At 46.0% G+C, this 18,150-nt stretch overlaps 1 long non-coding RNA gene across 1 annotated transcript; it reads right to left on the minus strand.

Moving 5' to 3' along the window:
* Window positions 1-9,751: 9,751 nt before the first annotated feature.
* Window positions 9,752-18,121, minus strand: LOC138581452 (uncharacterized). Its single transcript, XR_011304557.1, has 3 exons — window positions 17,718-18,121; window positions 10,216-10,311; window positions 9,752-9,844 (listed from the first exon to the last, which is right to left on the minus strand). It is a non-coding gene; the product is annotated as an uncharacterized lncRNA (long non-coding RNA).
* Window positions 18,122-18,150: the final 29 nt, after the last annotated feature.

The raw sequence follows: 18,150 nt of genomic DNA on the forward strand, positions 1-18,150 counted from the left end.
GTGCACCAAATATGAATCAAGGAAGGCACGAAGGTTCTTTGAAGAGCCATAATATGTGTTCACTACTCCTCCCAATAAGACACTTTCTTTAGTTGTAGAGTCACAACACAAGACTAGCTGCTTTAAAGCAGCATTCTCTGCCTTAAGGTTCTGGACTTCAGTGGTTAATTCCTGCATACCTTGCATGAGGTCTTGAACCGCGGCTTCCATCTCTGTATTCGTATCGTTTTTTAGGTGTCTCAATCTGTCACATGTTTCTCCCCTTCTCACCTGTTTTTCCTTGCTTGCGACCTTCTTGGATGATTTCTTTCGCACGGTCCGGGATTTGTATAGACCCGTGTGCTAATCTTTGGGTTCCAGCGTGAGGATAGCAGTCCTACACCAGGAGGCGTTCAGATATCCAGGACCGGGATCCAGGAAGGAAAAAATGTCCGAGCTCGGAGGCACGGAACGCAGTGACCCGAGTGCAGGCGAGGATCCAGGAAGAAGCTTCAAGGTAGGTCCGAGGAAGGAAAGGGAAAGGAAGATAATTCAAGGACTCGGAAAACAGGACACGGAAGGAAGCCCCGAGCGAACTCCGGCAACACACGTCCGACTACACCGAGCGTTAGCATTGAGACGCGCAGAGCCGCGGGGGCATGTTTGTTTAGTAGAATGTTGAACGTAGCGCGTAAAGACTGGCACGCTGCGTTCTGCAACAAGCGGCCATGTTGGAAGGATCACGGAATTCAGTGCTCTATGGGCCAGGGACCACGAAGTCCAGAATGGACGCAGGCGGAGGTTCATGACACCATCACCATAAAAAGCATACACCCCAGATCATCATAACCAATGATCAATAAATATATTTTCAAGGTTTACTAGCCCTAGCAAGCATTCAAAGTTTACAGGCAAACTATCTTCAATTAACTGCTGAGGTCAAGTGATTGGAAAAAACAAACGGCATTGAAGGGGCAATAAAATCCCTCCGGGAACCTCATCAACCTATATAGAGAATGTGACATAAGTATAACTAGAAAATGCAGTAATCCTGAGTCCCTGAAACGTACATTTGTATATATTAAATCATGTAGCGATTTCCCCAAAGTGTTGAACAAACTAAACGTAGATGGAGTAGAGGACGAGTCATGGTCTAAACCTAGGAGAAAGTGTCTCACTTTGTTCCTGAGTTCCTGAATGCGATTTAAAACCTTTCCCCCTGGAGAGCAACCTGGCCTCCGTTAGAAACAACAAAGCATCATGTTCAGCACCCATTTCTGCACATAATGTGGCAAACAGACGGGCTCTTGTGCGGTGCATCTTAACAAAATTTACAATCTTTACAACAGAAGGCAGCACCTCAGAGTCCATTCCCCATATTGCGCACAGGCAAAGCTTCCCAGGGGATCACGCAGTGTGTCGACAATATATGTGGAGCTACTGCCAACACTTTTGCTTTTAACTCAAGTCGAGCACCACACATTGAAGGAGCACCATCCATGCAAATACCAACACACGCCTCCCGCTTTAGGCAGCGGCAACTTAGTAAGTAGTTAACAATGTCAAAGACTATAGATGCAGTTGCCCTGCCCTGAATTGGTTCACAAAATATTTCTCCAATATTTCTTTTCCACAGCAGTACCTCACAAAAGCAATCAAATATGCTTCTTTTGAAATGTCAGTGGCCTCATCCAACTGTAGGGCAAACTGACTGTTTGAAGCACAATATCAATTCTGTACTGATATCAGAGGACAGGTCAGTGATTCGGCGGAAAATTGTGAAGTCAGACAGAGGGATACTTTTGCATTTCTCTACTGCACCGTCACTAAGCATTACCCGGTTGACAGCGAGAATTGTTGGCAGAATTACTTTCTCAGCATCTGTAAAGGGCTTTTTGTTTTTGCCCAGATAATGTGGTAAGAAGCTTCCAAAGCATTTGCAGGTACTGAGGCCACATTTTTAACAGTGTCCTTTTACTTTTGTATGCCTTGCAGCTGCCGTACAACCAAACCCCTGGTCTTTTTTCCAAAATCAGCATGTTTGGTTTCCAAATGCCACCTTAATTGTGTTGGCTTCAGGCTTGCTAATGTAGCGCCACAAACTGCAGCTTAACTTGTCCAGCAACTGCGATCCATGCAAACCCAAAGACCAAATAAGAGACATATTTCTGTGTTTTTGCATTTCTTTTGTCTGTTTCCACCTCTCCTTCTGCTTTTCGTTTGAGATTCCAACCATCTTTGGGCACTAGGAAACAATGCAGTTCTATGGGATATTTCTGCATTTTAAAGTCTGAACACAAAAAAAGAGACTGATTTTTTGGGCCGTTTTTGTATTGGCTTTAAGATGCAGAAATATCACACGCATCAACACACGCATCTTACCCGCATACACACACACACATACACATACAGTTCAAAACTCACCTCTCCCTCCTGCGACGACTCCGCTGGGGCTTACAGCGCCTGTCAGCCCCTGCGCGCACTCGTGTGCAGCAGGGGTTTCACAAGTATGATAGTTCAATTTAGAAAAAGACTGCTCTGTGCGGTCATGGTCATAGTCTCTAAATCGACCCCCCCAATCGGTACAGTGAAAAAGATATTTTCACTTAGTACCAACAAACCATCTAGAAAAAGGAGCCTGAATCTGTGAAAACATTGCAAACTCCCACTTTAATTTATGTCATGTTAGTTTTTAAAAACCATTTCAAGTTTTCAAAAATTAAAAATGCTTCAAAAGATTTAAAATGGCGAACACTACATGCAAAGATTAAAACTGAACCACGTCAAAAGGCTGGGGAAATAAATAATAAAAAAAGTCCCCAAAAGAAACAATGTGAACAGCTTGGGGAAAAAAAAAGAATTTGCAATAATGGATCAGAAATACCGATTGGAGACAGAGGCCACCAGAGGGTGAAGGCAAGATGGCCGCCTGAGCCATGAGCTCCCCACACAGGCCCAGGAAATCTGAGGAGACATCATGGAAAAAAGGGTTCCTTCTCGCAAATGGAGGCGAGAAAATGCCTTCGGAACCGATGACCCACTGAAGGAAGCAAGCCTGAAGCTTGGAGGTGCTCCCTATGCCCAGAAGCGCCACCGAGACACTCCATGTGGCCGAAGGAGACAACGAGTGGAGGAGCGGTGCTAGGACACACCAGCAGCACTGCGCAATGCCCACGTCCAATGCGCGCAGGCGGGGAGAACCACTCGGGGTCTGAGGAGGCTCCTTGTGCTTGGTGGGGCCGCCAGAGCCCGGAGGGCACCCCTCCCCCTCCTCGGAACGTAGCCGCTCGACTCGCAGCCCTGGGCCCACGGGGAGAGAGGCGCAACACCAGAGGCATCCCAGCTGCTCCCCCACACCGAGAGAAGCCCCCGGGGGCCATCCCTGACCACCGAGTGAACCCTCCCCCCGCTGGTGCTAACGCTGTGGCCCGGGCTGATGCAGGAGTGCGCCCACACTGCAACCCAAGAGGAGGGCGGCCCCCAGAAAGTTGTATGCAAAGTGAGGAGGCGGCTCTGAGCGGACCCGGGGGTGGGAGGGAGATTGGACACCTACGACCCCTACAACCCACACGTGGGGACCGACCAGACCACCAGTAGGCTTCTGTGGCCTAGGGGAAGAGGCACACGCCCAGGACAACTGGGAACCAAAACAGCTCAAAGCCTGCACAAGTGGCTGCGGGGGGGCACACCTGGGTCTGGGCCCCCAACGCCCACACCTCACTGGCCGCGGGGTGTTATGTGGACCCCGTGACATTGGCAACAGGCCCTACTGCTCCAGACTAGGCCGTCGCGGGAGCGCGCCCATACCACAGCTGGCCAGGAGAACACAACCCGACCCACACAGCGGATGGGGGGCTTGGAGTGAGGGGCCCCCCAGTAGGTTGCTACCTTACAAAAACCCTTTTAAGTTGGGTCCTAAAGGGAGTCCTATTTGGACTGAGGACAACCGTGCAGCCCCAAGGAGCACTGTGGACGGCACCCCATATACACACGCCCAGGAATCTTCTCGACCCCAGGTTGTCCTGCTCCCCCGCCAGTCACCACTTCTGACCCAGAGGACCTCCACACAGGGACTTAGGCGCAGACGCCCTGCGGGTACCCAGCGGCCCCCCAGAGATTTAATCCCTCCCCGGAACTAACACCCACAGGCATGGCGTCCTAACCACCGCCAGAGCCCCACCGAGGAGACAACCATAAACTTGTAAGCGGCACTCTCATTACCACACACTGGTCATAGGGCGGTTGCCTCATCCGACTTGGACGCGACTCCCATGAGTTGGAAGGAAGCCCTCTCCAAATACCAATTTCACGGCGGCGAGGGTGAGATGGCCCCCGGGGGCCTTTCCACCCCGGCCCCAGATCTGGGTGCCATTCAAAACAGCATCCAGATGATTCTAGAGGAAATCAGGGGAATAAGAACGGATATGGGAGCCAAGTTGGCAGACCTCACAACGAAAGTAACCACTCTAGAAGACCGCATGGAGGGAGTAAAAAAAACCCAACTCTTCACAGCACTCCTGGAAGCTCAAATGGAGGTGCAACGTCGCGAGGAGGAACTGCAATTCAAGGTCGACGACATGGAAAACAGAGAGAGGAGAAATAACTTACGCATCTTTGGCCTGGCGGAATCTGATGGTGAAAGCCCGCTTGGCCTAGAAGGCAAAGTACACAACATCATATGGATTGTTTTGGGAGCGTATGCTGGTGAGGAGATCAAATTGGACAGAGTTCACCGGGCTGGAGGGGGAGGCAAAGGCCCTCACTCGGTGTTGGCAAGGCTTCACTACTATAGGGAGGCCAAGATCCTGGGGAGCATACAATATGGGGACTCTAAGGTGGCCATCTTTCAGGACCTCTCGGCCCTTACCCTCCTGATGAGAAAAAAGTGTGGCAACCTCACCAGATGGCTTCAAGAGAAGGGGGTCAGGTATAGCTGGGGTCACCCCTTCTACCTGGCGTTCGAATGGAAGGGGGAGAAGCATAATCTTCTGTCTGAGGAAGACATTCAGAGGGTCACAGAGGATCTGCTGAGTGACCGGTCCGGCTCTTCCGGTGGCCGTGAAGGAGGCGCTCGGGACCCCGTCTGCGGCCATAGTGGCCCAGATACATTCAGAGGCAAAGCAAAGGTGAAAGGGTCCTGCAAGTTCCAAAAGACTAGACACCCTTCTTCGGCCTCCGAGGGACCCTTAAAGTTACGCTGAAATTATCTTCTAAGATTTGGGGCACTGTTGCTTTTGGTCTGACGGCCCCACGCAAGGGCATCGAAGATGTTGAGGGCTGAGGCCCCTAGGCCCGATGGGCAAATGCCAGGTTGGCGTCAGGTTAGCTCCTAAGGTTGAGGAGCCAGTTGTTGATTCTTAACGGTTATCAAGGTGTTGATGGGCTTGTGGCCCGGTTGGAATTTCAATAATGTGGGCGGAGGGACTAGGAGTGAGTCAAGAGATATCGACTTGGGCCCTACTGACAAATTTAGAGCGGGTATGGTCCCGACATGAAGATTGAGATGGGAACCCCGGTGACTAAATTACCCGGGGCTTGGGGAAGAGTACCTGGTGGTTTGTTGACTAACACCAACGTGCGTTGGGGATGAAGATGAACGCCTTGAAAAGGGGGAGGGAGTGAGGGAGGGAACAAGGCAGGGGGGAGGGTAAAGGGGTTGGGGGTAGGGGAGACGCCGGTTGGGGGCGAGGAGAATGGGAACAGCCAGATCGAGCCATGGCCCTATGCTCCACAATGGGCTCTAGATCGGAAACAAGCAGTGGGGTACAAAGAGAATGAGATCAAGGATGACAATGGTTGAAGGAAGGATAGGCACACTGAATGTTAAGAGCTTAAACTCTCAGAACAAGAGATCTTTGACGAGCAACATGTTCCGTAAGCAACAGTTTATGGTCCTTTTTCTACAAGAAACCCACTACAAATAAGGGAAGGAATCGATGATAAAGGGAAAGGAAATTGGAGGCGATTGTTGGGTCTCACACAGAAGTACTAAGAAGGAAGGGGTGGGCATTCTCCTGAGAAAAGCACTCCACCTCACGGAAATTGAAACCAAAAGGGGCTTTGGGCGGCGATTCTTGGGGGTTAAGGGCACCTTTGAGGGGGAACGAATTACACTGGCCACCCTATATGCACCCAACTTAGGCCAGATACGGTTTCTGACCCAGATTTTTAGGGTAATGGATGAATGGGCTGAGGGGGCCATGATACTTGGCGGAGACTTCAACCTCATAATGGACCCTCAACTGGACTGGTGGTCAGCGAGGGGGGCGGAGGCAAAGGGAGGCACCATGGACAATTTAGCCCTTCAGGGTCTCCTGAGGGACCATTACTGGGTGGTTGTATGTCGCAGAGAGTGGCCAGGACCGGGGCGATACACTTTCCTCCTTCCCCCACACCACACATATACGAGGATTGACCTGCTACTGGTGTCAGAGGAAGGGGGATGGAAGGAAGAGCTCCCAAAGGTGGAAGCAATAACATGGTCGGACCATGAGTTATTAGAGGCAAACTGGTCGTTACCCGTATCCCCGAGATTCTCTCGATGGCGCTGTAATTATATGCTCCCAAGGGACCCGGTCTTCCGGGATTTCCTAAGGAAGGAAATTAAAAATTATTTTGAAACAAATGACAACGGGGAAAGATATGGTGATGGTGTCGGAGGCCGCGAAAGCCACTTTCCGGGGTCTCCTGATAGGCGAGGGTTCTAGGCGTAAGCGGGAAAGGGGTCTCATTGAAAAGAGGATCCGAGAAGAGTTGAGGGTCATGCGTACTAGACTCAACCTCGACGGGGAGGACCGAGAAGCCCCCCTGGTGGAAATGCAAGAAAAAAAAGACAGGAATTACACACGGTCCTCATAGGGGAAGTGGTCAAAAAATGGAGGTACTCACAACAAAGATACTACGAATGGGGGATAGAGTGGGGACTCTTCTTGCACGCAGGGCGAGGGGATGCAAAGCAGAAAGGATGGTGAGACTCCTCAGAGATAAAGTGGCCAATGAGTGCAAGAAAAGGGAGCAAATAGTGAAATGCTTCGCCAACTTCTACAGCAAGCTTTACATCAAACAAGGGAGTGAGTCGCTGGAGGAGATTCAGGTGTACCTGGCCGAAAACCCTCTACCCCGACTGACCGAGCCAGAGCGTGAGTGCCTTGAGGGGGAAATATCAGAGGAGGAGGTGAATTGTGCCATCAAGAGGTTAAAAGCCGGAAAAAATCTGGAAGGGAGGGTGGTGGGGCGGATACACAGCAGATTTCTATAAACAGTGCCAATCCATTTTGATGAAGCCGTTGGCTAAATTGTTTAACCAAATCAGAAATCAAGAGTCTATCCCTCCCACATTCTTTCAGGCCCTAATTACTGTAATACCCAAATCTGGCAAGTACCAGGCAAAGTGTGGCTCTTATAGGCCTATCTCCCTTCTGAACCTGGACGCAAAGATCTTCGTCAGAATCCTGGCGACATGACTAGAGAGATGCCTCCCCCGCCTGATCCACCCCGATCAGGTGGGATTCGTGCTCAATAGACAAGGCTCTGAGAATATGCGAAAGACCCTCCATGTGCTGATCTCGAGGGTAGTTAGTGAGGGGGGCCCTCATGCTGGCTCTCGATGCGTAAAAGGTTGACAGAGTCAGCTGGGCCTTTATGGGGGACGTTTTCTCTTCCCTGGAGATGGGACCGAGGTGGCTAGGCTGGATGTCGGCACTGTACTCGGGAAGTCTGTCGGATGCAGAGGTAGACTACGTGGGAGTGCTCCCCTTCCGGCTCCAGAGGGACGGGTTTCGATATCTGGGCGGTCAAGTGACACACAGCCCCGACGACCTTTTCCCCGATAATTTTCTCCCGCTCTGGTCAGAAGTCAAGAGGGATATAGAAAGATGGGCGTGGTCAGGACTCTCATAGATGGCACGCCTCAACCTGGTGAAAATGGTGATTCTCCCCAAATTCATATTCATGTTCCAAATGCTCCCTGTGTAGGTACCTAAGGCATTTCTAGCGGAAATAAAATGAGTCCTCCTGAGATTCCTCTGGGCGGGCAAGAAAGACAGGATCTCCTATGAGGTACTGACTAGGCCCAAGGAAGGCAGTGGTGTGGGGTTCCCGGAATTGGAGACATATTACAAGGCCTCCCTTGTATTACTTCACCCCGGGACGGAAAAACAGTGGGTAGCGATGGACAACAAGGTCCTCGCCCCTGTTATGTTAGATGAGTGGCTAAGGGTCCCCAGATCGCACATCTCTAGAGGGGTCCTGCACCACCTGGTGCTGGGGGTCTTGTAGTATGTGTGGAGGGAAGGTGGTTACTATAGATGGCTGACAACCTGGCCATCTCCAGTGAGTTGCATTTGGGCCCCCCCATTCATAGACAAGGTAGCCGAACCTGCCGCATTTCAACAATGGTACGAAGCCGGTCTTAGCAGAACAGGCCAGCTTTGGATGGGGGGGCTCCTTTATACCCCTGAGGGGTCTCAAGGAGGCTCTGGGATTGGGGACCCTCTCGCCGTTCCGCTATCTCCAGCTCAGGGGAGTGCTCACCGAACCCTCATAGGGGGACACCCTCAGGAGGGACCTGACAGACTTTGAGAGACTCATCTCAACCCGGGGCTCCAAGGGAGTGATATCCCGTCTCTACAAACTTCTCCTTCTGTCAGCCTCAAGGGACCCCCCGCCAGCGCGGATACAATGAGAAAAGGACCTGGGGGTTGGGGGGGTAATTGATGATAAAAGATGGTGCAAAATGTGCACACGAGCCAACCGCTCAACGGCCTCGCTCCAATATCGACAACAGGCGCTGAAGGTACTCCATAGGTGGCACATCCCCCGCAGAGGATTGCTAGGATGAGGGTGGGATATGACCCACACTGTTGGAAAGGTCGGACGGTAAAAGGTGACTATATACATATGTGGTGAAGGTGCCCGGTGGTCCAGACATATTGGGGAGAGGTTCTATCCTGGATTAAAGGTGTCGATGAGGTGGGGAGAACCCTCTGCCCATGGCTCCTCCTCTTTGGAATTGATACGGGGGATGACCACGAGGACACAGATCATGTTGGTGGCGGCTAGGTGTTGTCTGGCCCCGAAGTGGAAAAGTCCACACATGCCAGGAGAAAAAGAATGCGTCACTAAGGTCCGGGCTATTTACGATATGGAGTTCCTAACACACCTTATTGACGAATCTAAATCGAACATTGAAGAAATGTGGCTCCCTTTTTTTGAAAAATATGAACGCCCGGCCTGAAGCGACAGCATCGAACGTGGGGAACAACCTAAACTTGAAAGGCCACCAGGAACGGTACTGTGCATAAATTATGTGAAACACAAGATATGTCTCATAGGGGCAACAAAACCGGGCCCAAGACTCCAGTGTGCAAGGAACTACCTGAATGTACCTTGAAATGTTTTCTGTGAGCTCGCCAGATGTTCTAGATAACTTTGCTCGATCTACGGCAGGGGGTGGGGGTTGATTTGGGAGAGGGTCACTGTTATAATCATGTCAAGGAGAACAATGTTGATATATAATGCGTAATGTTATAACTTAAAATGCCAATAAAATTTGATTTTCAAAAAAAGAAATACTGTTTGGATTAAAAAAAAACACCATATTGATACAAGTCTCAGATGGCTCCCTGTTCAGATCATGAAGTTCTAGCTCAAATTATTTTTTGTTGTGTGGTCCTGGACTAGGCCACAGATTGGCGGCGAAAATCACACCTGGATGCACATTTTACAGGGCCAATATAAACCTTCACCACTTGGTATATAGGGAAAAGAAATACCTGCCTGCGTGACTGGGTCATGTGCTTCACTGGATTTTTCTTGCTGGGACACAGGTGGCTAGGTTGACACACCAACGCTTGGAGCGATGCTGCTGCAATGAAAACGCAATGAAAACAAACAGTTACCCAAGGATACATGGGTCTACCTGAGACTTCAAAATTAAGATTAGATGAGCAGGGGTTAAAACCAGCTCTTGGTTGTTAGGCAACAGCTAGTAAGCAGGACGTAACGCTAGTAAGCAGGACGTAACGCTAGGAAACCAGGAGAGAGTACACAGTGCACTGTAAAATGCAACTCCCACATGAGACGTGAGTCAGCACCGCCCCAAACTGGACATCAGAAAGGGACAGCCTCAAAAATCAGGTTTGAAATCCCAGATTGTGACTCCTAACTATATCTTTAAAATTGCCCCACCATCACCCATGGCAAAATACAGTCGTTTTTTAAAAAAGGCATTCTTACCGTCGGCAAGTCCTACTACAGATGTCAGGATTTTTTATGGTGCCATTGCTGCTGGGGACTTTCCTGTCCAAGATGGGATAGCGACAATTTGTGTTCCTGCAATTGAAAAAGTACAATAAAAAAAATATATATTTTTTTATTAAAATGTTTTGTTTGAATTAACAAACTTTTCATTTGTGTGCACATAATCAATAAAGCAGAAAAGAACCTTCAGCTTAATCAACTATATTTCCACTAGTAATGTCTAACCAAAATTTGATGACGGTGAATATCAATCGTTGATTGGTTCCTTCGAGGAGTTCCGCCCATCTTTCCTCTGTAGTTGCTTGTTTGTCGGAAATTTTGAAAAAGTCTTTATATAAGTCTCTTTTCTCCTTCAAGGCTGGACATATAATCACATGGAACAGGGTTTCTGGTCTAATTAACTTGAAAAAGCAACAGGCGTCCGTCCGATTTGTTGTTTGTTTTGCCTATCAGCGCTTGATATTCACAGGCCGGCAGAATATTCAATCGAAAACGCAAAAACAGGTCACGAATACCGCCACTGGGGAATTGTACTAAGTATTTAGGTAATTGATTAAGTGCCCTCACCTGTGTTTCTGAGTGCAGGCGTCGTTTGAAAGTTTTCTGTGCTTCTATTGTTCTTAGCCAATCATTCATTTGTAATTTGCGTTTTGCGGTCTATTAAGTAACAATTCATCTGTGATATCTTCCGCTGTCATTTTTGCTTTAATTTCATTCGACCATTTCGACAGAGCTTCTATTTGGACAGCTTCCTTTTTTTCCTTTAGAATCTCCAATGCTGGTATTTCTTCTTCAGACATGATTTTTCTTAGCAAGTCCATTTGCTTCCACAATGCTATCGATTGAACTGATTGTAGTGCTAACTCAAATCTTAGTCTGGTCATTGGAAATGATTGCGGCAGGGCGAGGGTTTTCCTCCAAAACAGAGCTTCGTAGTACGACCATCTCATTATATCTTGATTGACAATTGTCTCACTTGCATACGTAAGGATCGGGATTACTTTCTGTCTATACAGCAAAATTGTGGCCTTCAGAGAAAATGTCCTATATTTTGCATGAAAGATACATCCTTGTTTCGCTAGAGCTCTTGCTTTTCCTTCAATGTGCTGTTGCCATTCTGCTTCATTTGATGATGGATTGATTATTGCGCCTAAATATTTGATTGTTTTGGTTGTCAGGGGCACTTGATTTCCTATCTGAATCCTCATTTTAGGTTGTTTCTTTGCTTTTGAATTAATCAGTGTCATTATTCTTGTCTTGTCAATATTAATTTGTAACTTATTAACCATCATGTACTCTTCTGCTTTGTTTACTGTATGTTGCAATCCTTTTAATGTTTTATCCAGAATAATAATGTCATCTGCGTAGATTAACATTTGGATTGATTCATTATTGATTTTTGGTGGATTCGCAAAGTTATTTTGGATTTTTTCACCAAAGTCATACGTGAAGAGATTATAGAGACATGCAGTCAATGGACAGCCTTGCTTCAATCCATTTTCCGATGGAATAAATTCTGTTACTCTTCCCTCTTTCGTCAATCGAACACATATCAACGTATTAGAGTATAATTCTATTACAGGATTCAGAATGTTTGGCGGACAACCCCATTGTCTTAGCTTAGCCCATAACAATTGTCTATTTACTGAATTGAAGGCAGTTTTTAAATCTACGAAGATGGCATATAGTTGTTGTGATTTAACCATTGCTTCATATTTCAACATGTTCAGCAATAGGAGATTAACATTGGTGCCTATTTGTTTTACAAATCCTGTTTGTCTTATATTTTTTTGTTGTTATCTCTTTCCCATTGAGTCAGCTTTATTTGAAGGAAACCAGCAAATAGTTTTCCCAACGGGTCCAGTAAAGCCATCGGTCTGTAATTAGCAGGATCTTTTCTATCTCCAGTTTTGAAGATTGGTATCAAGACCGCTGTCGTCCAGGTGTGAGGTATCTTTTTCGTTTTTGCAATTAATCTTAATAAGTGGCTCATGAACTTGGCCCACTGAACTGGGGATTTTTTTAGATCGCTATTTGCTAATCCATCATCAGGTCCTGGAGTTCTAGAGGATTTGAGACAATTGATGGTAATAATGTCTTCATTCTCCCATTTAAGGTCCCAAGGCTCATCATCAGTTGTTAAAGACGTCATACTTGTCTGTTCCGTATTATGATATAATGTTGAGTAATGCTTCACCCATCTGCTTGCATCAACTTCTTGGATCATGTTTTGATTAGCCGATGACATGTTTAACATTGACCATAAATTTTGCATATTTTTTTCTTTAAGAGCTCTCAAGTTCGCTTGTGCATCATTCTGTTTTATTGAAGCTTTGATCGCTTTTATTTCATTAGAGTACTTGTTCTTTGCTTTTTTTTATTTCAATTTCAAAATTAGGTCCCCTGCTTTTCCGGAGTTTTCCTAGTGTTGTTTCTTTTTTGTTTGAATTTCAATATTGAAGTAGTGGGAGTGTATTTGTTTTTGGATCTTCTTTTCACCCTTCTGTTGATATTTTTCTAGTATCCAACCATATTCCATTTTATGTTATCTTGTATTGGTGCATCTTCAAAGGTTGTGATTATTTCCTCCATATGGGTCGGTTTTATTCCGAGTCTATTCATCCCATTTGTTAGCTACAGGTCTGGGAGTATTAGGTTTTGCTCGGTTCTTATTTGAGTGGCCCATTCTATCTGTATTAAATGGTGATCGCTATCCTGCTGAGACAAGTTGGCTGTTGAAAAAAGTAGTCCATTGATTCTTTCTGAAGTAAATATGAAATCAATGATTGAGTTGGAAGTTTCACTTACCCAAGTTGGTAAAGGTGTACCTTCAGTATCTGTTGGTTGGGTACTTAAGAAGAGGTTCCTCTGGTTCGCTTCTCTCATCCATTTTGCTGCTCTAGTTGAGAGTGCGGTGCTCTCAAGTTCGCTTGTGCATCATTCTGTTTTATTGAAGCTTTGATCGCTTTTATTTCATTAGAGTACTTGTTCTTTGCTTTTTTTTTATTTCAATTTCAAAATTAGGTCCCCTGCTTTTCCGGAGTTTTCGTAGTGTTGTTTCTTTTTTGTTTGAATTTCAATATTGAAGTAGTGGGAGTGTATTTGTTTTTGGATCTTCTTTTCACCCTTCTGTTGATATTTTTCTAGTATCCAACCATATTCCATTTTATGTTATCTTGTATTGGTGCATCTTCAAAGGTTGTGATTATTTCCTCCATATGGGTCGGTTTTATTCCGAGTCTATTCATCCCATTTGTTAGCTACAGGTCTGGGAGTATTAGGTTTTGCTCGGTTCTTATTTGAGTGGCCCATTCTATCTGTATTAAATGGTGATCGCTATCCTGCTGAGACAAGTTGGCTGTTGAAAAAAGTAATCCATTGATTCTTTCTGAAGTAAATATGAAATCAATGATTGAGTTGGAAGTTTCACTTACCCAAGTTGGTAAAGGTGTACCTTCAGTATCTGTTGGTTGGGTACTTAAGAAGAGGTTCCTCTGGTTCGCTTCTCTCATCCATTTTGCTGCTCTAGTTGAGAGTGCGGTGGACTCTAGCTTTCCACCTTTTTTATTGAATACATGAAAGTTAAGGTCTCCTACTATAATGAAGTCCATTTCACTGTTAGTAATGGCCAGATTGTCAATTTCATCAAATATCGAATCAATGAAACTCGTCTCCGACATTGCCTTTGGGTTCCAGTATATATTAAATATGGATATTGCATAGTTGTCCTGGACAGCAGGTGAAACGTCCTTGTTGTCTGATGAAATTTCAATAGTTACATATTGTGCCCACGGATGAATATTTTTACTTATTAAGATTGTCCATGTAGGGACTATTTTTGTTAGAATCAACATACCTGATGCTGGTCTACCCAGTTGGGCTACAATCGCCGGATTGATTAGGGTACTAAATCCATCGCAAATTACCTCATCCTTTATCCATGTTTCTTGCAAACATATGATATCTAGATTCAGCAGGACTTTTGAGTGTTTTTCTAGGAGGTGTTTGTTTCCTCTTGTATACCACGATCGCAGTGCTATTGAATCCTTTTGGGCTTCATTCCTATTTGATTGCTATAAATAGGTTGTGTTACCAGTTTGTTGGGACATTGAATTTGGTTTCATGTGTGGGGACTCTTCATAGTAAAAAACATATTATAGATGTACCAGATTGACTGTACCAATATTTGCACACTACACTCTGCCAGTCAGCACACATTCTCCTCCATACACAAAAGGGACCTAGGGTGCAGGGTCCTGCCGAGAAATCTCCAAAGTTCCCTATAGGTCAGTCCACCCCAGCTGGCAGAGAGAACAGAGAGTAGTCAGAGCACATACCTAAAAACATGACTCATACTCAGTACAGAGATAAAAAAAAAAATAATAGAGCGAGAGAAAGAGCATCAGCTTGTTATAGTTTACCATTTCTATTCCCTGCCTAGAACAGTTGAGAAGTCCAGCCTGCTGGCATTCCAATCATTCATCTACTTATCTTACATAGAATCCGGCACGGTAGTTCTTAACTCATTGAGCTAACTTTCAGAAACATCAAGTAATAGTCATTTAGCTTTTACTGCAGTTCCTTGTCAGCGCTGACGTAACAGCAGACTGCCGCGGCTGCCATGCCAGACACGAGGGCCCCTGGCTTCTGTGCAACATATGGTCCCCCTTGCAGGCGAAGGCCTGGCACCTACAGCAGGAAAATATACATGAATTCCACTTTAAATCACTTCTATGGCAGCGGTGCACCCAAAGTACTGTTGGTAATGCAGTGATTTTAATACATCAAGGCATACATAGACTCACTCTATAGTAGATGAGTACCGGGGTGGATCAGCAGGTTGACAGACCGTTGCTGAAACGTTATACATGCAAAATATAATTATTTGTATTGATATATTGTTGTTGTTTCTTTTAATGTGTTTAAGGTTGAATTTAACCAAAAGAATAAAAACTAAAATGATATGCAAAACATGTTAATCGAGTGACTTTTTGAAATTACTAATAAAAAAGGAAGTGCTATAAAAATATGTTTGGCCAAAGGATGGGTTGGGATATTTCTGCCTCTGTAGTGAAAACCAAAAGTTGGCACCCATGAATGAAAGCGCGTTTAATTTCCTAATAACTGCTGTCAGCACAAAGGAAGCATTTATTTGTAATTAACCAGTTTGCTAAACTTAACATCTTTATAAAAATAACCTGTGCTAAAACACAAAGCAAGGGGCACACAAATTAAAAAGAGTATTTACTGGTGTGGTGCTTGGGACAAAATAAAAAAATCATATCAAAGTAAACTGGTGAACGCAAGTTTCAGCAACGTATTTGAGTTTGGAAATTACAGTTTTCCTATGAACGTGTAAAATGCACATTTGAACAACAATAATGTGTCCAGCATGTAAAATGCCTGCTTTCAACATTGATCCCTCCGTCCCTGCCACAGTGATGTTCATGGCCCATTGATTTCCGTGGTGTCCCTTTCAGGACAGAAAAAAACAAACTGGATGATCAAACAGAGCCAGGAAATGTGCACGTGACGGCTCGGGAAAGTATCACTGCAAAGATTCGGTCGCCGAGCCTCCAGCTTCCCTCTGCGAAGCTGGGGGCTTGGTAAAGCCTGGTCATGGCTGAGGCAGGCCGGGTCCCGAGATCCGGCCAGACATCGTGTGTCAGATCTCGGACCCAGCCAGAGCCATTCCATGGACCAGAGGGGTGACAAGGCAGAGGGGCAGCCAAGGAAGGGGGGCCGGTGTTGTATGATATCCAGCTCCCGCACGGCAGATTACTGGAACCCAGCAATCTGCCTTGGGGGAGCCGGACATCATACAACACCAATAATGCATGCTTCCGTCCCCGCTCTCCTCCACTCCACCATGGCCTTCAAGGTGGGGGCACAGAGTGAGAGGGTCGCAGAGGGACCAGCATTGCAGTGATTCGGTCCCCTGCTCGCCTCCTCTCACCAAGCGTTCGCCTTCATGGGTCCAAAGGGGGAGATGGAAGCAGAGGAAACGGCAAAGATCTGAAACGCTTGCTTCCCGGCACCTCCTCGTACTGTGGTGTGGGGTGCTGAACCAAGAAGCGGCATCCCTTACCAGGTAAGAAGCAGCTGGCGGCACCAGCAGGAAGCAACAACGCAGCATGGACGCACAATCTAAATGCAGGAAGGTGGACCTCCAGACTGAGTTTATTTCCTGTTTCGTGGCCACGTCACACTGACCGGGCATGGGGGGCCAGTGGCTCGCCATGCACAGCCAAGTGAGGCAAAAAAAGTTGTTTCTCTTTTCTCGCCATCCTGGATCACACGCCCCACAGATTGCAAAACCTCTGCCTACGGGCTGCCGCCGCACTCGTCCCACGCTCCGGTGGCAGCACATATCTTCCCCTGCAGAGGAGGGATTGCTAGCCCATGCCTCTGTGAGCCTGTGCAGCAGTGCAGAAAAAGAAGCAAGTATGCAGCTGTGGTAAAATTTGGATCGACATTGGGCTTCGTTTCCGACTGGGTGAGCGCATTGCTGTTTTAACAGTGAAAGCCGTGTTGCGCATATAAGGGTGAAGAAAGATGGCGTATAATCTGACTTCCTGCTGGCAGCCGAATTTGTAAAAAAACATCTGCCCTGAAATTCCCTCTGCATGCACGGCACAGCCACAAATCACTTGTGTTTGGGGGCCGGAGTAAGCCGGGATGGGGATAATACCAGCCAAGAAAACACACAAAGATCTGCTGTTGCTGCAACCAAAATCAAAGTAGGAAAAACAAATCCACCGGCACCTAGATATACCAGGCGCTTCGAAACACTTCTGAGGTGTATAAGCGGTTCGCTTGCTGCAATTGCGGAATGTAGATTTTGCAATATTGTTATCAGGGACGTAACACTGGAACATCTCCTGACCCAATGTGAGGGACTTAGACAAGCCCATATTGAATACTTTTCTAATTATGTGCCGGATCTAGAATGTGTTAATCTGGAAGCACTTTGGAAGGATATGTTACACAGCTCCAGGGTTAAACTGCAATTGGCGGTGTTACGCTTTCTGAAAACTAAATGTGAATTGTGAAGATGATAGCTGACTATTATTCTGGAATGTTATGGTAGTATCTGAATTGGTTGAATTATTAAAAGGAAAAGCAGGGAAAAGTAGGCAATATGATTTTAGTACTCTGGGGCAGAAAATAGAGAATAGTGATGGCATGGAATATCTAATTGATAAAGTTGTTAGGTTTTATTGAGATATGTAATATGAAAAACCAGTGGTGAAGAAATGTATGCTCAAGTCTTAACTGTATGTATTCTGTTGAAATATATGTAATGACATTATGCTTGTTTTTATTTACGATTATGTATCAGTTTTTTTATCCAACAAACTTTTATGTAATTTTATCTGAGATTTCTATTTTTGTAAAGGTTACTATGTAGCAAAAACAAATAAAAATGGTTTTAAAAAGTATAAGCGCCTTATAAATACACAATAAAAAATAAATACCTGCCCGTATACGGCATGGAGTGGTCCTTCCTCTGCAATTCTCTTCCTAAGCACGTATAAACGTCTTACGTGTAAACGTCACGACTTAACAGAAACACGTTATGACGACGTAACGGCATTTTAGAAAGTATCGGCAAACTTTCAAACAAACACACAATGCTATCGGGTCTCATAGGGACTTTAAATGTGCGATTGATAATTAAAGCAGTAGAAGGCTTCCCGTTAGCCTTCTCTGCCACACATTACAAAGGGGCAAATGAACAAGCCCCCTCCCCAGGAATGCCAAATCGCCCCCATGCAGGAAAAAAAATAGCTGAACTGGTATGCTGGAAATTCGTACCCCAATGCGTCTGTCTGCATAAAATACATATGCCCATCTGCTGCACATAAATCCTCCAACCTGCCCCCCCATTCTCCAGCAGGGAGATAACTA

This window comes from Ambystoma mexicanum, chromosome 3p, assembly GCF_040938575.1.
Source record: "Ambystoma mexicanum isolate Mex_15411 chromosome 3p, UKY_AmexF1_1, whole genome shotgun sequence".
Lineage (NCBI taxonomy): Eukaryota > Metazoa > Chordata > Amphibia > Caudata > Ambystomatidae > Ambystoma > Ambystoma mexicanum.